The sequence below is a fragment of the Panthera onca genome, chromosome F2 (genome assembly GCF_046562875.1).
Source record: "Panthera onca isolate mPanOnc1 chromosome F2, mPanOnc1 haplotype 2, whole genome shotgun sequence".
Classification (NCBI taxonomy): Eukaryota; Metazoa; Chordata; class Mammalia; order Carnivora; family Felidae; genus Panthera; species Panthera onca.
In genome coordinates, this window is record NC_138356.1 from 26,086,731 (window position 1) to 26,093,283 (window position 6,553).

At 37.1% G+C, this 6,553-nt stretch overlaps 1 pseudogene; it reads left to right on the forward strand.

Moving 5' to 3' along the window:
* The first annotated feature begins 2,484 nt into the window (after window positions 1–2,484).
* On the forward strand, window positions 2,485–2,947 carry LOC132664798 (large ribosomal subunit protein uL23 pseudogene; annotated as a pseudogene).
* The last annotated feature ends 3,606 nt before the right edge of the window (window positions 2,948–6,553 follow it).

The window sequence follows — 6,553 nt, forward strand, 5'->3', positions numbered from 1 at the left end:
AAAAAAGCCGAAGAGCATCTGAAAATCAAGGGTCTGTGCTCTATAGGTCACATAGACAATGTTTGAATGATAAAATATAATAGATTTAAGCATTTAAAATCTATATGTTCTGTCTTCCTACCAAATATGGCATGATATAATTTCTCCAAATTTATTTTTAAATATATTGATATTTGCTATTGGTTAGGTCATTTATTGCTATTAAATATCTTCCTCAGATAGGCATTTTATAAATGTTACAAATAACTACTTGGTACCAGAAAATAGTTCAGAATTTACTCTGAACGTGATAATTAGTGAACACAATATTTTATTTTATTTTATTCATTTTATTTTATTTTATTTTTAATGTTTATTTATTTTTGAGAGAGAGAGAGAAAGAGAGAGTGCAAGTGGTAAGAGGGGCAGAGAGAGAAGGGCAGACAGAATCAAAAGAGGCTCCAGCCTCTGAGCTGTCAGAACACAGCCCAACGCCGGGCTCAAACTCATGAACTGAGAGATCATGACTTGAGCCAAAATCAAACACTTAACCTACTAAGCCACCCAAGTGCCCCTATTTTATTTTATTTTATTTTATTTTATTTTATTTTATTTTGAACATATAATTTGAAGTTAATATTATAGATACACGTGTATTTATTTATTTATTTATTTAAGAACACATGTCTGAAGGTAACTAGTTTTCAAAGATTTGAATTACTTTGCATGAAAAGTAAAAAGAGTCAAGCTTTCTCCTCAGTGTTATGCTTATTCTCTATTCTTTAAGCTTGTATTTACACAGCCTAACAATGATTTTACTAGAAATTACTGAGAAGTCTGCATTTCATTCAATATTGCTTAGCAAATGTGATGTTATTCCGCTTTAAAGTCAGTTTTAAACATAGCATCTTGATTGCTATTTGACAGTAATAGGTCAAGCATGAGATATTTTAGATCCTATTAAAATTTTTCAGGTCAAGCAAAGGTGACAGAAAAATAACCATTACAGGATCTTTATTGTATATGATAGGACCACAAATAAACTTTGCATCCCTATTCCCAGTGTGTCCAGACTTGACTGAAAGCAAAAGGGTGTGCTTTCCTATTGATTTTCACATGTAAGCTAAGAGGCAAAATAACCCCAGCTCATTAAAGGTGCCAGTGTGGTGGATGATTTGGCGCCTTTTATCTTCTGAAAATAAAATCAGCCAAATCTGAGACATATGGTGTGGCTGTTAATGGAGAAACAGCACAACTAGAAGTACACATTCTGTGGACCCCGGTTTCTTACGTATTTATGGCCCTGCCCATTTATTCTTACACTTCAATGTGTCCAATCTGCAGAAGGGAGATTTACTCTTGATCAGCGGCTTTGATACATTGCTTTCTCCCCACCCCTCCCCCACCCCCGCCAACAGCTGTACCACTTCCAAAGTTTGGCAAGGATTCCTAAATGTTATTTGTGAAAAAGTACATCTTTTTGGAAAAAGGAATCTATGAGAACTTTATGAATGGGAATATTTCAAAGCCTGCCCGTGAAGGATGAATGCTACATCTAGCCCTTGAGGAGACTAGGATGTAGTTTTAATTTTTTTTAAATTTACTATCAAAAAACAACCAAACAAACCCCCTTCATTCATATAAAAATGAATGACTAGGACCATTTTCCCTCAAATGTCATATTCAAGGAATGTCTCCCCATTCCTAAAGGGTTCCTGCATTTTTCTTTCCTTTTTTGTGGTCATTTATCTCTGTCTCCATTCCGTACAAACTTATTTTACAAATTATACTTTTTGTGTCACACATTTCAGAGAAAGAAGATGACCCATGAGTAGATGGGGAAACATTCCTTGAAATGATATTTAAGCTAAAGAATATGAGATCATTGAGTAAACTAAAAGCTCCCAGCACAAATTAGTTCGAATTTTTAAAGATATTTCAAAGTCAAAAATTCTCATTTATGTTCCTAAGTCATAGATTGCTCTCATTAAAAAACAAATATATTTTTCATGTTTAACCTCAAGATAACTGGGGAAAAAAGGATTTCAATAATGATTATTTTACTTTATTTTTCCAATTTATGGGAGCTTCTTTAAGAAGTTATTTACATTAGTAACCTTAAATTTCACAACTCTCTTTCCTAGTATCTGTCTTTCCAGCATCATTCTCTCCTCATCCTATCCCTACCCTACGCCCAGATCAGTGCTCCAATATCTCTCTACACTAAGGAGGTGATTTCTGTAAAAGTGGTAGTGAATAGGTTTGTTAAAAGGTGTGGGTGATCCTAATCAGAAAAAATAAGTTGCACTATAGAAATGTAAGTAAAAAAGACATTTCAAAGAAATATACAGTGAAGAGACTTTATAGAGCCCTGCGGACAGATAACAACAATGCAAAAATCCAATTATTTCTATTGTAACCACCACTTTTCTCCTTTCTTATACTTCTCACCTCTTGAAAATCATAACCCAATCCTCGTTTTCATAAAAGAGTGCTTTCATGAAGATGGTGCCAAAGGTGAAGAAGGAAGCCTCTGGCCCTCCCAAAACCCAAGCCAAAGCAAAATTTTGAAGGGGAAAAAGCAGTGCCAAAAAGCACCTGGAGTCAGAAAAAAAGATCCATGTGTCACCTACCTTCCCGAAGCCTGAGATACCGCACCTCCGAAGGCAACCCAAATACTGTATCCTGGAAAGAGCGCCCCCAGAGGAAGCAGGTCTGACCACTAGGCCATCAAGTTCCCCCTGACTACTGAGTCAGCCATGAAGAAAATAGAAGACAACGACACACTTGGGTTAATTGTGATTGTCAAAGCCAACAAGCACCAGATCAAACAGTCTGTGAAGAAGCTCTATGACATTGATGTGGTCAAGGTCAGCACCCTGATCAAGCCTGATGATGAGAAGAAGGCATATGTTTGGTTCCTGCCTAGGGTGCTTTGGGTATTGCCAACAAAATTGAGATCATCTAAACTGAGTCCAATGGGCTAAATCTAAACATAATATATATATTTTTTTTGCCACACACACACACACACACACACACCAGGCTAACTGGAGATATTTTCGTGCATAACCAAAACACAATTCTGAGAGGAACCTTTTCTGAGGCCTCATGACATAACCTTTGGATGTGAATTTCACATATGGGACACAGAGACAAAATCCGGGTTCTTTCATGCCAGGGAAGATTTACCTGATTAAATATGGAGACCTAATGTAGAGACTGCTGCCTCCTTTAACACGGTAATAATGGTCAAGAAGTTACCTTCTGGAGCTTATGAAATGGCTGATTTTTAAATACTTTTAAGTTTTAAAACTCTGATTCTAGTCGACAACCGATGCTTAAAGAATCACCTAATCTCAGTGCTCAAAGGAATCATCAAGGTCATTTTTAACATATCACTGAAATTCAAGAAAACACCTGAAGACCTAACGGGATCATCACTACGACTTTGAGATAATGCATAGCTCAGACTTTCTCCCAACCAGATTGAATGGTTCAGACAATGAGGCAAAAGACATAAAATTACTTTAGAAACTAGACACATTGTTTTACGTGCTGTGAAAATACTGATAAAGACAGAAATCACAATTGACTTTTTTAATGAAAATATACAGAAAATTTTGACATGTGTTAACTACTTATTATAGCAAAAATCTTAGATAAAGAAGTATTAAAAGTCCTTTATCCAATTCTTTCCTGTCTAGATCCTGTCTTCTAGCTAGAACTAACACCAAATAACACCGAGTCCTTTCCTTTGTGCATCATTGGTAAGTTCTAAATCTTAAACTGGGCCCTATACTTGGTTTAAAAGAAAAAAAACCTATTATAAGATTAGCATAAATGATATACACAAAATGACAAGAAGCCATGAACCACCTGCTTCATATTAACAGCCTCAAAGTTCTGTACATGCTCCCTTGTTTTAGAACACCAAGAATTTTTGTTTGGACTTTGGAAAAAGAACAGAACCTTTTCATCCCCTGGATTGGCTTTAGAATTCTATCATAATTAAATATGTGTTATAAACGTTCCACTGGGAATTTGTTAATGACTTAGGTCTGGCATAAATATGGAAGAAGGATCTTGTCACTACTGTTCCCCAAGCCCCTTAAACAAGCTACAAATTTGCATGAAGGTGAAGCACTCTTTGTGCAGTTATTTCATTTTAGTGCATTTAATGAACACTGCTCCTATCCAAAAAGGATTTGAATCAGTGCATATAGAAGAACAATTTTTAATTGCTTGGGTGAGAGAGAGTGGGTAATAAGGATCCATTGAGAAACAGATAAAAAAGACACTGGCATACACACTATCTAGAATTTTTTTTTAATTCATTATTTTCTGAAACTCAGACATGAATTATGTATTAGTGATAAAAAGTATTTATTTTTTATTTTTTTAATTTATTTTTAAGTTTATTTATTTTGACAGAGACAGTACGAGCAGGGGAGGGGCAGAGAGAGAGGAAGAGAGAGAGAATCCCAAGCAGTGAATAGCCTAACAAGGGGCTCGAGCCCATGAACTAAAAGATCATGACCTGAGCCAAAACCAAGAGTCAGATGCTTGACCGACGAAGCCACCCAGGTGTCCCATACAAAGTACTTTTTAAATCCATCTCCAGCATTAATTGATATATATGTAATTTTAGAATTAGGTTAATGAAATAATGTAATTAACATGTTTACACTGAGTTTGACTTATAGGGCTCAACTAAGAATAACACACTATTATCATTAACATACTATTTTTCTATAAGGGTAGAAGGAAATCATTGCCGGCCAAATGCAGAAAGTTTATTCTAACAGCTGAAAACAAAAGCGTATTCATTACCAGAAGTAAGCATCATGTTGTTTTTTAACCAAATACTTACAATGAGAAATAATAAATGAAAAATGATAATGATATTGAGTTCATCCTCACAACAAGCTTATGAGGAATCTAATACAAATATATCCATTACAAGATTAATGAACTAAACCATAACTCATTCCCAAAGGTCTACTGATCATATACTGGAGAACTATATTAAAATATGTACAAATCCAAATCATCTTTACTCAAAATATCCTTTCCAATTGTTCTACCAGAGCTCTGAAAATATCACCATTTTTAGGTACAATGACTCAAACCATGGCATAATCCTTACTTGCAGCCTCCTTACCCCCCACCTAGAGAGATAGTGTCAAAAGTTTTTGTAGAGAAAGGACTTGGCGTCAGAATGACACCAGTTTGAACCTAGTCTCTGTGGCTTATAAACTCTGGGAGCAGAGGCAGGCTGTTTAACTCCTCAGCTATCCTGATTTCCACCTATAAAATGGGCACAAGGCCACCCACGTCATAGAGTTTAAATTTAAGATGAAAACTGAAAAAACATGCACAACTCTTAATCCTGGGGCACAGGAGATGCTCCATAAAATGTAACTCTGCTACTATTAATTAATTCTCCAAAATGTCTCAGAGCTGCTATCTCTTTCTTAACATCACTAACCCCCAGTTTCACCCTAAAGGGTTGTTATAATAATTCAAGAAAGAGATTATTTTGTACCTGGAGTTTTGAGGGATCTGATTCCCTTTTCACTGACTACATCCCCTGGGGCAGGGTTGCTTTAACAGGCTAGGATTCTTTTGCTCCCCATCCGGCACTGTGTCTGCTTTGCTTTGCAGCCCTGTTGGCCTCTGCTACAGCCACCAGGTCACTCACTAGGACTGAGCAAGAATGCTCATCAGTCACACTCCCTTCAAGAGGATAATTCTGTGTGAAGAGGGGTAGGGGATTGCATGGGGAAGTGAATCCCAGGAGAAAGAAAAGATCCTAAAGCAGCCCCATCCCCTGCAAGGCCCATCCTTTTGTTCTCAGTCCCCTGTGAAAAGGTTGTTCCAGATAACACCTAGAAGCATGTGTGCCTGCCTTCATGCTGTCCCTGTGCAGGTAAAGATGTCAGGTTCCCTGCTGTAATGAAACTTGGCTACGGTTTCATTCCCATTCTGGACTTCCCTATTGTCATTAATCAATGTATTCAGATTGCTATTTATTTATGAGTTCATTCACACAAGTATTGAGCATCTTCCCAGTGCTAGAGGTCAAGGACATGGTCTGAGGGCTCATTATGTAAGTGGATAGACAGGCATCTAAATAATTAACATAACACAGCGGGACAGTAGAAGAACAAAGTGTAGAAGTAACAATGAGAAACATTGAACTGGAAGGTTGGGGTGGAGATTTTGGGAAATATCCACTAAGGAGTTGGAAACTTTTGAGCTGACTGTTCAAGATTAACCCAATGTTCTCAAAGCTCCCTGACCTCTGAAAGGCTTCCAACCTCCCTCAGGCTCAGCTAGCCTGTAACAAGCCTAAATGAGAGTGTTTCCTCCATGGACAAGTGAATGAATAAGGGAATGGAGTTTCGATCTAATCGGGGAGGGCAGTGGGAATTTTTGTTTAACCCTCTGAGCAAACAAAGTAGGAATGCATGTTTGGGGTAGATGATGGAGATCATGGGAAATCTCCTTCCCCCTCTCCTGACGTGCTCCAACCTCAGCAGCTCTCTAATAATTAATACTAACAAAATGA